Source organism: Pinus tabuliformis, chromosome 4_2, assembly GCF_031772625.1.
Source record: "Pinus tabuliformis cultivar Carrire ecotype Pingquan chromosome 4_2, CPIR1, whole genome shotgun sequence".
Taxonomy (NCBI): Eukaryota; Viridiplantae; Streptophyta; class Pinopsida; order Pinales; family Pinaceae; genus Pinus; species Pinus tabuliformis.
Genome location: NC_142304.1, coordinates 9672194 through 9690259, shown reverse-complemented (window position 1 = coordinate 9690259; position 18066 = coordinate 9672194). Strand labels below are relative to the sequence as shown.

Genomic DNA, 18066 nt, shown 5'->3' with positions numbered 1-18066 from the left:
CTAATTATTTTTTTTAGTTGTTGAATTGAGGCTTCTGTGATCCATATTAACTTTATGAGAGATTTTTCGGCATAAATCACAAGATATTTCATTTGTTGACATGTTTTGAACCAACTAGTGTGGTTCATTGTCAGGACAAGTTGAATGAGCAGATCATGCTTTGTATGTTAAATAGATAGAGCAAAGACTCCAAGAGCTGTATAACGGCTATATTGACAACGACTAGATTTGATTGGTTAGTTAGGATAGGAATAGGGGTATATCCATTATTTAATTAAAAAAGTAACATTGGTTAGTTAAATTCTTATTAGAACAAAAGTAAATGGACCATTTTTATCCACTTATAATTATAAATCTATATTAAAAATAAATTATAACCAAAATTAATATACATTAATAGTTAGTTAGTTATAAAAATTATTAAATATATAAATATACCTAAATATCTAGATTCAAACAAAAGTCAAAGGGGTTGTTCCATATACTAATATATAAATAAATATTAAATTAATTATAAACTAAATTAATATTAAATAATAGTTATTTATAGAAGTTCAACAAATATATATAACTAATATAACTAATAGGGTAATATAAAGTTATGATAATAGAGTAAATTAATGATATTATAAATATATATATATATTATAAAATAAATTAATCTAAATTAATAGTAAGTAATCCAAGTTATTAAATCTAAATATTAGAGTAGTTAGTTATAAAAGTTATAAATATTAGGGTAATACATAAATAGTGAGTTATATAATTTTATTAAAATGTAAGATAAAGGGACAGTGTATACACTTATAATTCTAAAAATATATTAAGATAAATTAATTAAAAGTAATTTAATTTTAATTCAATAGCATCTATAAAAGTTAGTTAAATATATAAATATTAGAGTAATGTAAGGGTTAGAAAGAAAATGCTAATATTTAAAATTAAAGGTTTATTTAAGGGTTAAAATAAACAAAGATTAATTTCAAGTGTATTTTCTTTAAGATATTAGCATAAATAAGAGATACTACAAGAATTTCAAGGAACAAAGGCCCCAAGAAACAGGAAATCAGGGGAAAAAATCATAAAAGACAACAAAAAAAACAAAACAAAGGGAAGGGAAGGCAGGAAAACCATGACTAGGAGGAGAGGGCTGGGACCCAGCGACTGCTCATCCTTCAGCCATCCTCTCTATTGAGACTGTTCGGCCTTTTTTTCAATCTCAAGCGCTTCCCTAAATTTTCGGTGATGGAATTGGGACACTCTAGCAATCACACTAGCCTCCTCGATGCAGACATGATGATTGGTTTTCTCAACATGTTCTACTAAAGCAGAAGACTTAGCTCTCCTATGCTTAAGGATAGCTGCGTGCTCACTAATCCTTTGATTAATGGAGCAACCAATCTCACCAATAATGGGGGTCCCACAAGAACAAGGAATAATATAAACCCCTTTCATGTCCTTGGGGTCGATGGGATCTTTCACAGATTCGAGGGACTTACGAATGGCATTGAGAGGTCTAAAGGTCAAGGGGGCATTATGCTTCTTAATAATCCTCGCAATCATGTCGGTAGTCCCCTGAACAAACGGAAGATGGACACCGGGAATCCTCTCCTTCTTATCTCTTTTAGCTATAGAATTCTTAGCTGCTTTGAGGAAAGCCTTCTGACCCAAGTGCCTACTATAACTGTTCTCAACAAAAACATTAAGGAGATTGGATTTCTCCTCCTCGAAGCTCTCTTCATTAGAGATCCTTAAGGCACGAGTAGCAAGGGTGTTGAGAACCCCCAACTTCTGAGCCGGGAAATGGTGGGAACTAGCATGAAGATATTGCTCCGTATGAGTTCTCTTACGAAACACTCGATGGGAGAGGGAACCATCACTATTCTTCGAGATAAGAATATCAAGGAAAGGGAGGCAGCCCTCGACTTCCTGCTCCTTAGTGAACATAATGGCCGAGGATTGACTATTGAGATGATCAAAGAAGAGGTCTAACTCCTCTTGGCCATGAGACCAGAGGACATTAGTGTCATCTACATATCTTTTCCAAAGCTTCGGCAAGAGGCAGGCAGAGTTAAGAGCCTTGGATTCAAAATCCTCCATAAAAAGATTCGCAACAACAGGGGAAAGGGGTGAGCCCATGGCAACCCCACAGGTTTGCTCAAAGAACTCACCTTCAAAAGAGAAAAAGGTCGAAGTGAGGCAGATCTCAACCAACTGAGCGGTATCAGGATTGGTTAGATGGTAGATTACTTCCATGGCCTCATTTATAGGGATGCAAGTGTACAGGGAAACCACATCAAAACTGACCAGAATGTCCCCAGAGTCCAGCTTAATGTCTTTGAGCTCTTCGATAAAAGAAGCAGAGTCTTTAACGAAGGACCCTGTACGACCAACTAAGGGTTTAAGCTTCAAGGCAAGGAACTTCGCCAAAAGATAGGTAGGACCCCCAATGGTGTTGACTATGGGCCTAAGGGGAGCTCCTTCCTTATGAATCTTAGAGAGACCATATATTCTAGGAGTGATAAGATTTCTTTCAATGAACTTACTGTGTGAGCTTAGTAAATGCTGATGGAATTGTTAAGATAAATCGTTAACCTATGATGGAATTTCTTTTTAAATGCTGAATTCAATAGGATTTAGCTACAGGGTTTCTCTGTGGAACACATCACCTTGAATTTAAGTATCCGTGTGAGTAGGATTTGTCCTTGGAACACACCATTTTACATCATACAAGTACATACAACAGTAACTTCGGGAGGTTTGTTGAGGAGGACGTGAGACAATATAGATGCTTTGTCGTTATAATTTCAAAATCTGTTTTTTTGTTGTTGTTTTAATTAAATTTACAGCGAAAATTAGAGTTGTGCCCAGCACAGGGGAAATTAATAAATTCAAAGCAGCACGACTAATAAGAAACGCTTATAAAATTAATAACAATTTTCCACCGAAAATTAGAAAACTATACAGGAATTCACGGTCCCTGGCTCCGTTCAGCGCCAAAGGCAATTGTAACTCCATGGCCGCCCAATTTATGTTCACATTATGATAATTATGGCAAGTGTTTTTTTCCGGAAGAAAAAAGGCCTTCATTATAAAATAAAGAAAGTACATATTGATGTTTGTCGTTAACATCATGTTGCATCAAAGTCTATGCTATGTCTTTGTAGTCATTATCTCATTCTATACTATTTTTATTTGGTCTATACATAAAAAAATATATATGTAGCTCCTTAAAGCAAAAGCTGAGCACGAAATATATATTATCATAACCCAAAAAATAATAACATATATCCCATATGGAACCGGAATAGAATAAGCCTTATCATAGCAAAATGTGTCCATACTCAAGAAGGCCGCCAGAAACAAAACATGGTTAGCAGATCAACCCCGGAACTGCACTCCATCTTGTGAAGAGAGAAAGAGTCTCCAATTAAGGTAAGTTCCGGTGGTTACGATTTTTTTGAAATATATGGATCTTTAAACCAGAGTATTTGTAAATATATGGATCTTTAAACAAGAGTATTTGTAGGGGTTTGGATTTAGAAATTAAATATCTATCACTCCATTAGCCAATTTTGATGGTTTGAATTTACAATTTAAATATCTATTTTTTTTTGGTGCTTACTATTTTTTTGAAATATATGGATCTTAAAACGAGAGTATTTGTAAATATATGGATCAATAGTATTTGTAGGGGTTTGGATTTAGAAATTAAATATCTATTACTCCATTAGCCAATTTTAATGGTTTGAATTTAGAATTTAAATATCTAATTTTTTGGGTGAATTAATATTTTATACTAGCATTTGCACCAAATGTTGCAAAGGAAACACCGTAAGTGGGTAGCACATATGGAAGAAGAGCATAGATGAAAAAAGATGTGATATGTTACATGATCTAACTATAGCCCAATTTGAGTGAAAAATAAATGTTAATGTTAACAGTAATACAATCAAACAATCTACTCAAAAAAGAGACATGTGCAACTTCCTTCCCAATTTCTCAATCTAAGAGTTTATTTTCATTGACAATTCTAAGAGTTTATTTTTATTGATAATTGCATCCCAGACTAGACCTCCTTTGTCTTTCATAGTCTCAGCTAGACTGAACCCTTCACCCTCATATGGTACCTTTGTCTTTCATCGCCTCAACCAAACTGAACCCTTCACCTTATATGGTAATGGTTCCAGATCAAATTTCTTTGTGAGTAATCTCTAGAGGCATTTCCATTTATACACAGTGTGCCTAAAATATTTGCCAATATCAAGATCAAGGGAAATACTCCCTAGCCTATCCTCTTGATCGAATTTGGACTGTCCCCCATTGAAAGTATGATTATGTTTAGATATCCGATGTATAAGAAGCTCTACAATACGAAATCCAAGAGGCTCCGAAAAATTGCTTCTAAGTTTAGTCAAAACCCCCACTTGCACCTCAAGCGCGGGTGGAATCAGGATGCTTAGTCTTAGCTCAACCTTTGGGGCATTAAGGAGGAGATCATCATGGGAATCAATGACAATATCAAAGATACTATTACCTCCATTTTTAAGGAGAGGATGTGGAATGCTAAGGAGCTGGAGGGTAAAAGAAAGCTAAGGTACTATAAAGAGGTGATCAACCCCACCCTCGATAACTAGAACTATCTCTTTATGCTGACTAGCACTAAGAAGAAAATGAACATTGTTAGGATTAAAACTAACTCTCATGAGTTTCAGAGTGAGACTCGGTGGTGGTCTACTCCCAAGACGCCCTGGGATGATAGAATTTGTCAGATTTGTGATACTAAGAAGGTGGAAGATGAAAAACACTTCCCCTATATGACTATGTGAAGAAGCTTTACAATACGAAATCCAAGATATTAAATTTTTAAGAGAATTCCACTTCATAAAAAAATTCCAAAGTTTCTTTATCTAAAATCGTATTTTTTATTTTACAATTCAATATAAGAAAAACAACAAACTTACAAAAAGTATGATTATACATTATAGGTTCAAACACTAAACTTATAATTAATCCTTAAAAAGAAGAATCTAAACTTATAATTAATCCTTAAAAAGAATTCCATTCACATAAATTTTCCAAAGTTACATAAACTCATATTCCACTTCATATAAATTTTCCAATGTTTTTTTATATAAATTCATATTCTCACAAGTTTTATTTTATAATTCAATATAAATAAAAACAACTTAAAACCTAAAGAAAGTGACATCATATATTTTAGATTCAAACATTAAACATATATTAAATTTTTAAGGGAATTCCACTTAATAAAAAATTCCAAAATTTCTTTTATTGCTTTATTTTACAATTCAATATAAGAAAAACAACTTAAAACTTAAAAAAATTATGGTTATACATTGTAGATTCAAATGCTAAACTTAAAATTAATACTTAAAAAGAAGAATCTAAACTTATAATTACTCCTTAAAAAGAATTTCATTCACATACAATTTCAAAGTTACATAAATTCATATTTTCAAACATTTTATTAAAAGATTCAATATATATAACATAACAATTACAATAAAAATAAAAATAAGCATCCAATTATAATTTTTTAATAGACAATTTTATAAATGCAAATTTACAAATAAGTAAAATACTAAGAATATATCAATAAAAAGGTTCAATTTATATCTTTATTTTACAATTCAGTATAAGAAAAACAACTTAAAACTTGAAAAAAAGTATGATTATACATTATAGATTCAAACGCTAAACTTAAAATTAATCCTTAAAAAAAAGAATCTAAACTTATAATTAATCCTTAAAAAAAATTCCATTCTCATAAAATTTCCAAAGTTACATAAACTCGTATTTTCAAAAAAAATATAATTCAAAATATATAACATAAATATTACAAGAGATGAAGAAGGAAAGTGGGTACCCGTGATAAAGCTCAGCTTCCTGGTAAAAGAAGGAAAAATTCATTCCCTTGAGCCAATCTATCTCTTCTCGTTGGCCATTCAGGAGCACCAGATCGTGGAGACCATGGTGGGACCCCAGTTGAAGGATGAGGTCATGAAGATCATATCTGGACAAAAGTAGACAAGGGCCGAGCAGAACACTCGATTCAAGGCCTTTGTTGTCGTGGGTGACGGAAATGGCCACGTCAGGCTCGGTGTTAAGCGCAGGAAAGAGGTGGCCATGGCCAACCGCAGAGCCATTGTTGAAAATAGCGACAAGAAATGCTAAATATATAAGTGCTAAATTTAGTACTACTATAAATAGAATTTCGGGATACCTTCCTATTTTACGTAATCCCTGAACTAAAATAGAGAAGTAAAAATTTGAATTTGATCTTAGCAGTTGTTTGTAAAATAATTAATTAATTCATCTTGAGTTAGTTAGTTGTAGAAAATCAAACATGAAGTCTATGTGGGGACATGCAACATTTTCTCCATTAATTGAGGAATTTATCCATCAGTGAGTTGTAATATTGAGTTGTAATTAGTTGGCTCAGTTAACTAAGTCAAGTCCAGTTAGATTAATTCAAATAGTTTGTTGAATTAATTGTGAGTTCAGTTAGCTAATGCATGCATGCATATAACTGCTGCACTTCAGATAACTGAATATTCTCTCATAAATAGCTCATGCATGTCAGTTTAGATAGAGACCCAGTTGAGATCAGATGGAGGGACAATGTACTATCAATTGTAGGAATATTCTAATGTGAATATATCTTGCATGCAGAAGGAATTCATTCCTTGGAGATTGCGCAGTTACTTCTTCAATTTAGTGAGTGTGATGAGGCCAATTCCCACATGTGACATCATTGGACCCCAAGAAAAGCTGCACAAGGAAATAGGAGGCTTGGAGGGCTGAGGGAAGGCATATCTAGTGTCTACTCAATCCGTGAGCTGTTTTGTTTGATTGCAAAGAGAGAAGGATAGCTTGAGAGCTGATTCTTTTTGTAATTTGAACATATTTCCACTTGTATGATAATACAGAGATTGGGGTTTTAGGCTGAGACTTTCCCTGGGTTATTTCTTCTATGTTATGTGTGATTGATTTCTCATTCTTTGTAATATGTGTTCTCATTGATCTTGCTCATATTCGATTAATCTTTCGCAAAGTTTGTTGTAGAAGTAGATCTTGTATTTTGCTTTAGTATATTGCATAATATGTTGACCTACAATGGGAATTTCTACATGGTATCAGAGCAAAGTTGATCAAAGCAAAGAACAATATACATGAAGGGAGAAGTTCAAAGCTTCAAGTTCCTGAATATAGAAATCGAGTTCTTATCACATCTCAATTTCACCAATGGAGTTTAATAGTTTAAGACTCGAATAAGCCCATGATGGAAGCTCAAATTATATAACCTAGAAGGATCGCATGGAAGCAGTATTAAAGGATAATGGTTTAAAGGACTTCATTGATCAAGAAGTCCCCAAGCCGGCTAATGCTACAGAATTGGCGGAATGGAAGAAATGTGTGGCTAGAGCAAGGAGAATCCTCCTGGAGGGAGTTCAAGACCACATTGTCTTGAGCCTCCATGGGAAGGAGACACCATTTTCGATGTGGAAAACATTGAAAGATCTATATCAGAACAACATCGATCAGAGGAAGCTGGTGCTAAAAGACAAGCTTCAGAAAATCAAGTGTGAAAAGGGCGACATGATCTACACATATCTGAACAAGCTCACCACCTGTAGGGATGAGCTTGGAAGTGTAGGAATCATGATCGTTGATGATGACATGGTGAGTCTTGCACTCCTCGGTCTTCCTAAGAGCTAGCATAGCTACCAAGAGTCAGTTAATGGAAGAGAAAAACTGCCCGATTGGGAACGACTTTGGTCGGATCTGATGCAGGAGGAAATAAGAAGAAGCACCAGAGATGGATCCTCATCAAAGCAAGATGATGAGGAAAATCTAGCCTTAGTGAGTAAGGCAAGGAAAGGGAAAGGGAAGGCATCCCATCCCAAATCCAGTTCTTCCCATGGTGAGAAGAAGTTTGACAAATCGAAAGTGTGATGCTTTCATTTTCATGAAGTGGGCCATTATGCTACAAATTGTCCACAGAAGAAATCCAAGAAGGGATCCTCAAAGGGATCTAATGGTGAGGCACTGGCCTCACAGTTTGAGCTGGATTTCTCTCGTATTGCATGCATGGTTTCATCCATGGTGGGATGTGTGTGGTAGTTGGACAGTGGAGCTTCATTCCACATGTCAGGTGACAAGAATCGTTTCAGTACCTTGGAGGAGAAGGATCTCTCGATGCATATCGAGATGGGCGATGATGGAAAGTACCATGTTTCAGGTGAGGGTACAGTTGTGTTTCAGAGGAAGCATGGAGCTTCCCTCACCCTGGCTGATGTAAAGTATGTACCAGGTTTGAAGAATAATCTTGTGTCTATCGCTATGCTAGAAGATAAAGGCTATGATGTAGTCTTTAGTAAAGGAAAGGTATTCCTGAGGCATATCCATACTAGACAAACCAAGCGAATTGGGATTCGAGTAAAGAATCTTTACAAGCTAGAGGTAGACGATTGTGCTGCATTTTGTTCTAAAGCTGAGATGGTGTAGAGCTAAGATGTTGGCGAGCTATGGCATAGAAGACTGGGCCACTTGCTCCATGGAGCCCTAAATGTAAGGCCTTTGAGTTGTGCGACGATTGAGCGCTAGGAAAGCGGGCGCGCGCGCACGGCGGGTGCATGTTGGAGGTGCGACGGGCAAGGCGTGCACGACCGAACGAAGGAGCGACTGACCGATGTGCGACGATGCGCGAACTGCGGTTCGGTGCGATGTGCGAGCTTGGCTTCATGTGCGGTGGACTTATACGCATAAATGATGAGCGAGCTGCTATCTATACGCATGAGAGCGTGGTGACAAACGTTATGTAGGCCGACCAACATTATGTGGTGCCGACGGTGCGTTTGATAACTTTGCGATGGCATTTGGGGCGTTGGGTGAGTCGGCTGGGCAGCGAGACTACGCCCTACGCCTGTGTATATATTGGTGGATGCATGGAGTCATTCCACCATCATTCGATCACACACGTCTTCGCTCTAAGGAAGAAGTGCGCAGTTTTCTAGTGCACAGTTCAAGAGGGGAGGCGCACATCTCATGCACCGGTCTTGGGTGAACGCACGGTGAAGGAAAGTCGTACTTGGTGTTGGGCAAAGGTGCGGGCGAGGGTGCGCCCGGTGGTTGGAGAAGGGCGTGCACGGGTGTGTGGCGCCCGCATTGTGTGACGACTTGGCGTGGGTGTCTTGGCGACTCGGGTGAGCACCCGCCCACCGTGAAAGTGTGCACGGAGGTGAACGAAGGTTGGAACCAGAGGTCGTAGAGGTTGGCAGGCGGTACTACATGCTGTTCATACGATTTGGGCGTTTGTCAAGAGTTGGCAAGTGGGACTACGTGTGGGCAGGGATACACGGTTTGGGCGTTTGCGACCAAATGAAGAGCGAACCAGCAAAGACGTGCGACGAGGTGAACGACGGGTTGGAGAGTCATGTGGCGACCGTGCGGAGGTGCCGACGAGCTGGGCAACCAAGTTTGCTGAAGTCGTGAAAATTGACTAAGTGTAAATTTTGGGTTTCCAAAGATTTAGCTTGTACATTGTAAAAGTAAAGATTATATAATATATTGATTCGGGCAGACTCATATTGCAGGGGGTTGCCCCTCCCTTTATGCTGTGCAATTGTCTTCTTCGTTTATAATTGTTGTTGATAATGAATGAGTATGGTTGTTCATTGGTATAAAGGCTAAAGGTAATAATACTTGGTTGCGAAACACAAACTAAGTAGGAGAAAGTGAATTAAGGCGTAGTCCACGAACATAAGTATTGGTGAAAAGAAAGTGCTTGGTGGTGCTGCACCTCGCTATAAGCGGTTGGAAGACTAACGCAGGTGTAGGGGCGTGACAGTTGGTATCAGAGCTGTTGAACAGGTTCGGGTGTTGAAGAATTGAAGCTGATACACAACTTGACAGTTGGTATCAGAGCTCGGTTGGAGTTGGTGAGCAAGGTTGCTCATGACGAAGTGACAATGGAAGCAGGTACTTGCAGGTGAAGGAAGTTGGTTTCACATACAAGTGGAACAAGGGCCAGTTCATGATTGCAGGGAACTTGGTGAAGCTGGTGAATGAAACAGGTTTAGCAGGGGTGAAGCTTAGTGCTTGGGCCAAGCTGAACAACAAGGCATGGCAAGTTTGGAAGAATGCAAAGGGAAGCTCTTGCTTACCTTATACAGGTTGAAGAGGTTGAAAGAAGAGAATCCCCGGATTCAAGAGGAACTTGAAGTCTTGGAAAAGAATGTTGAAGATGAACTTCTTCAACTTGGTTGGACAATGGAGCAAGATGAAGTTGCAGATTGTGCTATCAAGGAAGAGGAAGTGATGATAGTTGAAGATGTTGCAGATGTGACAACGATGGAGGATGAACTTGAGATTGATCAAGTTGGACCAGGATCGTGTGGTTTGTAGACATGGATGAATGAGGATACTCATTTGGAGGAACCTCATGATGATGATGAAGGGCAAGGATTGTTGATTGTTGCAGGACTTGTTGGGGTTGTTTGTGACCTTATGATGAAAGGTGCAAAGGCCCGTGACAAGGGAGGAACATGATGATTGTTGTGGAGGAGTGGGCCATGTTTTAGCCACTTTGGCTAAGTGCCCGGCATGACTCATGGAGAGATTGGAGGGCACACACTTGAGGTATGATGATGCTTGGTTGGACTTCTCATGGCCGAGACCAAGAGCAAGTCTTGGTGGAACCTTTAGTGGGGGAGCCATGATGGAAGGGACTCGTGATGTGATGATGATGATATGGTTGGGTGATTGAGTTCATTAGACTGAAGATAGCAGACTTGGATGAGGATGACCGATTGTTGTGATGGGTCTACTTGGTTGGACTACATGGGCAACTTAGTCATGGACATCAGGCTGGAGACATGGAGCATGGCAGTCTTATGCAGGGACATGATGTAGGAGCACTTGTAGTGGTGTCACTTACGGGCATCCAATGAGGAGTGCCAAGGCAGGGATGTTGTGCAGGTGGATTTGCTGATGTGACATGGAGACCTATTATTTATGAGCCGGTGGAGTGGTTGTGCACTTATGTACAACAAGGCCATGGACTTGGATGGAGTTGTGAGCAGACTATGGAGCAGTCCTACTACATGGAGAGCTGAGGCAACTTGCAGAGACCTTTGGGCGAAGACTTGTATGCTTGCTGATGTGTTGATTGGGGATGACTTATGGAGCTCATGATGACATGAGATTGTGACTTTTAGGGACTTCATACATGGTGGACTTAGAGGATTTGATGCATTGAGGAGCTGAGGTCAGAGACTTTGATGCAGGATGGGGTGCATACTTTCAAGTACATGTATGGGAATGGCTTGAAAGAGTGACTTGATGTGGAGGATCGATATGAGACACTTTGGAGTGATGGAGTCACGATGATGATGATGCCTTGGTGGCAACATTGGGGCATGAGTTGAGCCGAGACTCAACTACCTTTTGACATGGGAGCTAATTGATCTATGATCATGGGCAGCACATGGATAGATGAGACAAGTAGATACTTGTTTCTATGGCAGACTTGAGGGATGACACATTGCAGATATGATGGAGGTTGCTTCATGGACCTGGACGTGGCACACCGAGAGTTGGAGATTGATGAGATGATCTCTTCATATGGAGGAGATACACACATGGATGATGATGTTGGGATAGATGTGGCTAATTTCATGTAGCACATTGACACTAAACATCATGGACAACATGTTGCAGATGGGATGAGGACTACTTCATGGACCTGAGCATGGCTTACACTTATATGGAGATGGATTCTTGATCGAGTTGAGGATGTGGCAGGATGTTTTGAGAAACAACTGATGGTGGCATGAGGATGTTCACTCTCATGGTTTGAGCGTGACGGTTGGATTAGCTACCCAACTAGTTCAAACATGGGGCTGCAGCGTGTACAGAGATGTGTTAGCATTATGTTGAAGTATCATGGCAACAGTTCACATGATGACACATGAGGAAGTTGACACGATATGTTGCAGTGAGCATGTAGCTTGGATGGAGGGACCAGCCTTCCATGGTGGAGAGCAGCATGTGGAGATTGTGACAGGGTGATCGATGGTCATGGATTGAGATGATCTCTGATGTATGACATACCGATGAGGTGTATACCTTGGTATGTGGTCTTGGTGACAGACGGTTGCCAAGGCGATACATGGTGGAGACAGTGGTTCTACATATGATGCAGATATGTTTACAGTATGTGGAGGAGTTGACATCATGGATATTGATGATCTTGGTGGAGGGCTACCAAGATGATATGTTGTCGAGGATGACAACGATTTGAGGTGGAGGAGGATGTAAGGCCTTCGAGTTGTGCAACGGTTGAGTGCTAGGCAAGCAGGCGCGCGCACACGGCGGGCGCATGTTGGAGGTGCGACGGGCAAGGCGTGCACGACCGAATGGAGGAGCGACCGACCGATGTGCGACGACAGGCGAACTGTGGTTCGGTGCAATGTGCGAGCTTGGCTTCATGTGCGGTGGACTTATATGCATAAATGAAGAGCGAGCTGCTATCTATACGCATGAGAGCGTGGTGACAAACGTTATGTAGGCCGACCAACATTATGTGGAGCCGACGGTGCGTTTGATAACTTTGAGATGGCGTTTGGGGCGTTGGGTGAGTCGGCTGGGTAGCAAGACTATGCCCTATGCCTGTGTATATATTAGTGGATGCGTGGAGTTATTCCACCATCATTCGATCACACAGATCTTTGCTCTAAGGAAGAAGTGCGCAGTTTTCTAGTGCGCAGTTCAAGAGGGGAGGTGCACATCTCATGCGCCGGTCTTGGGTGAACGCACGGTAAAGGAAAGTCGTACTTGGTGTTGGGCGAAGGTGCAGGCGAGGGTCCGCCCGGTGGTTGGAGAAGGGCGTGCACGGGTGTGTGGCGCCCGCATTGTGCGACGACTTGGCGTGGGTGTCTTGGTGACTCAGGTGAGCGCCCGCCCACCGTGCAAGTGTGCACGAAGGTGAACGAAGGTTGGAACTGGAGGTCGTAGAGTTGGGCAGGTGGTACTACGTGCTGTTCATACGATTTGGGCGTTTGTCAAGATTTGGCAAGTGGGACTGCGTGTGGGCAGGGATACACGGTTTTGGAGTTTGCGACCAAACGAAGAGCGAACCGGCAAAGATGTGCGACGAGGTGAACGACGGGTTGGAGAGTCGTGCGGCGACCGTGTAGAGGTGCCGATGAGCTGGGCAACCGAGTTTGCCGAAGTTGTGAAAATTGACTAAGTGTAAATTTGGGGTTTCCCAAGATTTAGCTTGTACATTGTAAAAGTGAAGATTATATAATATATTGATTCGGGCAGACTCATATTGCAGGGAGTTGCCCCTCCCTTTATACTGTGCAATTGTCTTCTTCGTTTATAATTGCTGTTGATAATGAATGAGTATGGGTGTTCATTGGTATAAGGCTAAACGTAATAATACTTGGTTTTGAAACACAAACTAAGTAGGAGAAAGTGAATTAAGGCGTAGTCCACGAACATAAGTATTGGTGTAAAGAAAGTGTTCGGTGGTGTTACACCTCAATATAAGTGGTTGAAAGACTACCGCAGGTGTAGGGGTGTGACACTAAAGATCATGCAACAGATTTCAGCTGGACTACCCAACAGAAAAATGGAGTAGACAAATACATGCAAAGGTTGTACCTTGGGTAAGTATGCGAAATCTTCCTTTCCAGATCGAGATAGTAGAGATGCAGCAATCCTAGAGCGAGTTCACTCAGATGTTTGTGGACCATTGTCTATAGCCTCCACCACTAAACAAAGGTACTACACTATTTTTATTGATGATTTTTCTTGTATATGTTGGATCTACTTTATGCAAAAGAATGATCAGACATTCTTGAGGTTTTGTGAGTTTAAAGCCTTGGCAGATAAATAATATGGAAAGAAAATAAAAGCCTTGCGTAGTGACAATGGTGGAGAGTATGTCTCCCAATAATTTAAAGACTTTTGTGCTATAAAAGGAATTAAACGGGAATTGATGACACCCCATAACCCACAACAGAATTGGGTGGCCGAAAGGAAGAACAGATCGATTGTGGGAGCAGCTCAAGTGATGTTGCATGACCAAAGCCTACCACTGCATTTGTGGGCTGAGGCATGCAATACAACGGTATACTTGCAGAACAAAAGCCTGCACCGTATACCGGGAATGAAGACACCTATGGAGGCCTTTTCCAAGAAGCGACCAGATGTGAGTCACTTCTAAATATTTGGATCATCAGTTTACTGTCATGTGACCAAAGATGCCCGGAAGAAGCTGGATCCAATAGCTGAGTTGGGAAGACTTGTGGGGTACATGGATACACCCCACAACTATCAGGTGTACCTACCTACCAGTAAGAGGACAGGGGTATGCATGGATCTGAAGTTCGACGAGTAGAAAGCCATGCGATTATCACTTGAGAGTGAGCTCATGTTGCATGTAAAGGATGAACTTTCAGATCCTAATGAGGAGGAGCCTCAGATTGATGCGGAGCAGTCGCATGTAGAGGATCGGGGAGTGGAGACATCCTCCTATGCTGAGACTTCCAGAGATGGGCAGAAGCGCTCAAGGGAAGCTGACAGGTTGATGCTCGATGCACGGGAGAATGTGGGACATCCATCTTCTTAGTGCAGATAGAGGAGGTCACCCGAGCAGTACACTGGGTACATGGCCTTGGTTGGGGAGTGTGTAGATATCGAACCTTCTTCATTCGAGGAAGCAGTGTAGCAACCAGTCTGGGTTGATGCAATGGTAGAGGAGTACGACTCTATCATTTGGAATAGTGTGTGAGATGTTGTCCCAAGACCTCAAGGTAACTCAGTGGTGAGTTCCATATGGCTTTACAAGGTAAAGCAGGCAGCTAATGGTAGTGTTGAGAAACATAAGGCAATGTTTGTTACAAGAGGTTTCTCACAGGTCGAGGGCATCGACTATGATGAGACCTTTGCTCCTATAGAAAGGTACTCATCTATCAGATTGATGTTGGCACTATCAGCGCAGATGGGTTGGAAGATCCATCAGATGGATGTGAAGACAACATTCCTCAATGGGAATATTGAGGAGGAGGTGTACATTGAGCAGCCAGAGGGTTTCGAGACCTTCAATCGTGGAGTCGCATGTGTGCTGACTCAAGATGGCTTTGGATGGGCTGAAGCAAACACCCCGTGCTTGGTACACCAGAATCGATAGCTATTTCACCGGGTTGGGCTTCACCAAGAGTGAAGTAGATGTGAACCTTTACCACATCATGGTATAAGGTAAGCCATTGATCATTGTTCTTTATGTTGATGATCTGATTTTGATAGGTGATGATTAGTTGATACAGTCTTGCAAGGAGGACCTTGCAAGAGAGTTTGAAATGAAAGACATGGGTCTTATGCACTACTTTCTAGGCATGGAGTTGTGGTAGAAAGATGGTGAAGTACTTGTGTCTCAAGGCAAGTATGCCAATGAGACACTCAAGCACTTTCATATGGAGAAGTGCAACCCCATGTAGACTCCTCTAGCTCGGAACTAGAGGAAGGAGGATGCTACTTCAAGTGGGGTAGTAGCTGCTACTATTTATTAGCAGCTGGTGGGTTCAATTATGTATCTGGTGAACACACAACCTGACTTATGCTTTGCGGTGAACCAGCTGAGTCAAGCTGTGGTTCAGCCTACCAAGCTATTTTGGAAGGCAGCAAAGCCTGTGCTGAGATACCTCAGAGGCACATCTTAGTTCAGATTGTGGTACAAACAGACAGAGGGAGTTAAGCTTCAGGGCTTCACAAATGCGGATTGGGCAAGGAGTCCATCAGACTGGAAGAGCACTTCTGGAGGAATCTTCAACCTTGGTTCAACTGCAGTTTCTTGGTATAGTAGGAAACAGAGGACAATTGCACTTAGCTCAGTAGAGGTTGAATACATGGCTGCTATTCAGGCTGCATGTGAGGCCATTTGGATCCGAAAGATTCTAGTGGGATTGTTTGGTCAGAGGATGGATCCAACTGTGACCTACTGCGATAATCAAAGTTGTATCAAACTCTCTGAGACTCCAGTTTTTCATGACAGGTCCAAGAACATTGATATCCGGTATCACCATCTTCGAGACTGTGTGGTCAAGAGGATCATGTTGTTGTTGTATGTTTCGAATGAGGAAGAGAATGCAAATATTTTGACTAAGGCATTGTCAAAATGCAAGTTCGAGTTCCACAGAGACAGGATTGGGGTTACTGATAATCCCTTTCTTATTGAGACAGAGTTTTGAAAATAGCAACAAGAAATGCTAAATATAGAAGTGCTAAATTTAGTACTGCTATAAATAGCATTTCAGGATACCTTCCTATTTTAGTTAGTCTCTAAACTAAAATAGAGAAGTAAAAAATCGAATTTGATCTTAGTAGTTGTTTGTAAAATAATTAATTAATTCATCTTGAGTTAATTAGTTGTAGAAAATCAAACATGAAGTCTATGTGGGGACATGCAATAGTTTCTCCATTAATTGAGGAATTTATCCATCAGTTGAAGAGATAAGGATGAGTTGTAATATTGAGTTGTAATTAGTTGGCTTAGTTAACTGAGTCAAGTCTAGTTAGATTAATTCAAACAGTTTTTTGAATTAATTGTGAGTTCAGTTAGTTAATGCATGCATGCATGTAACTGCTACACTTCAGATAACTGAATATTCTCTCATAAATAACTCATGCATGTTAGTTCAGACAGAGACCCAGTTGAGATCAGATGGAGGGACAATGTACTATTAGTTGCAACAATATTCCATTGTGAATATCTCTTGCATGCAGAAGGAATTCATTCCTTGGAGATTGCTCAATTACTTCTTTAGTTTAGTGAGTGTGATGAGGCCAATTCATGCACGTGGCATCATTGGACCCCAAGAAAAATTGCCCAAGGAAATAGGAGGCATGTGGGAAGGCATATCTAGTGTCTACTTAGTCTGTGAGTTGTATTGTTTGATTGCAGAGAGAGCAGGGTAGCTTGAGAACTGATTCTTTTTATAGCTTGAACATATTTACACTTGTATGATAATATAGAGATTGGGGTTTTAGGCTGAGGCTTTCCTCGGGTTATTTCTTCTATGTTATGTGTGATTGATTTCTCATTCTCAGTTATATGTGTTCTCATTGGTCTTGCTCATATTCAATTAAGCTTCCGCAAAGTTTGTTGTAGAAGTAGGTCATGTATTTTGCTTTAGTATATTGCATAATCTTTTGATCTACAGTGGGAATTTCTACAGCCATTATTTTGGCCAAGTTTTCGGCTATTCCCATTAGGATGGGTTATTGGGGTAACAAGATCGGGAAACCCCACATCGTACTTGTCAAGATCATTGGTAAATGTGGCTCTGAAACAGCAAAAATGGTGCCCACCCCCTGAGGTGCCGGGATTGTGGCTGCTCGCATGCCTAAGAAGGTTTTGCAGTTTGCTAGAATCGAAGAAGTGTTCACCTCCTCGCAAGGGTCGACCAATTTTTTCAAGGCTGTCAAGACGCTGGAGGAGTACCCACAGACTACAATGCTTTATGGAGACATGGGAGCTGCATGGTATTGCATGACCCAGAGGACAACAGAACCCCTTCCTTGGTAACTTCTAATCGCTTTCAAATTTTTATTAAAACCCCATCGGGGAAGTCTTCCTTGATTTGGGTCCTTGCAACAGACTGTGTTATGAACCTGAAGAATATCATCGCCCAACAAATTAACTAGTTGGTTGGACTACAATATCTATTATATGTGGGCGGAACCCTATAGGATCTCAGATCCATTTTGGACTACAACATTAGGTCAAAATCTACTATAACAGTCAACCTGAGGCTAGGTTTTCAGTTCAACAAAACAAACAGAAGGAGGCAGTGGGACAAACACAAAAACAAAAACAACATAGATCCACAACAAAAGCACAAAAATGGAGGAATATCCTTCAAGAACATCTTACAAGGGGAAAAACTCCTACATCGGTCCCAAAGCAAGCTGGAAGAGAACCGAGTCCATACGTTGTGGAGCAGCTGAATTATATACCAGAACTAAATATAG

The 18066-nt window shown here is 40.5% G+C and overlaps 1 pseudogene; it reads left to right on the top strand.

Moving 5' to 3' along the window:
- Positions 1–4502: 4502 nt before the first annotated feature.
- On the top strand, positions 4503–17620 carry LOC149168125 (small ribosomal subunit protein uS5w-like; annotated as a pseudogene).
- The last annotated feature ends 446 nt before the right edge of the window (positions 17621–18066 follow it).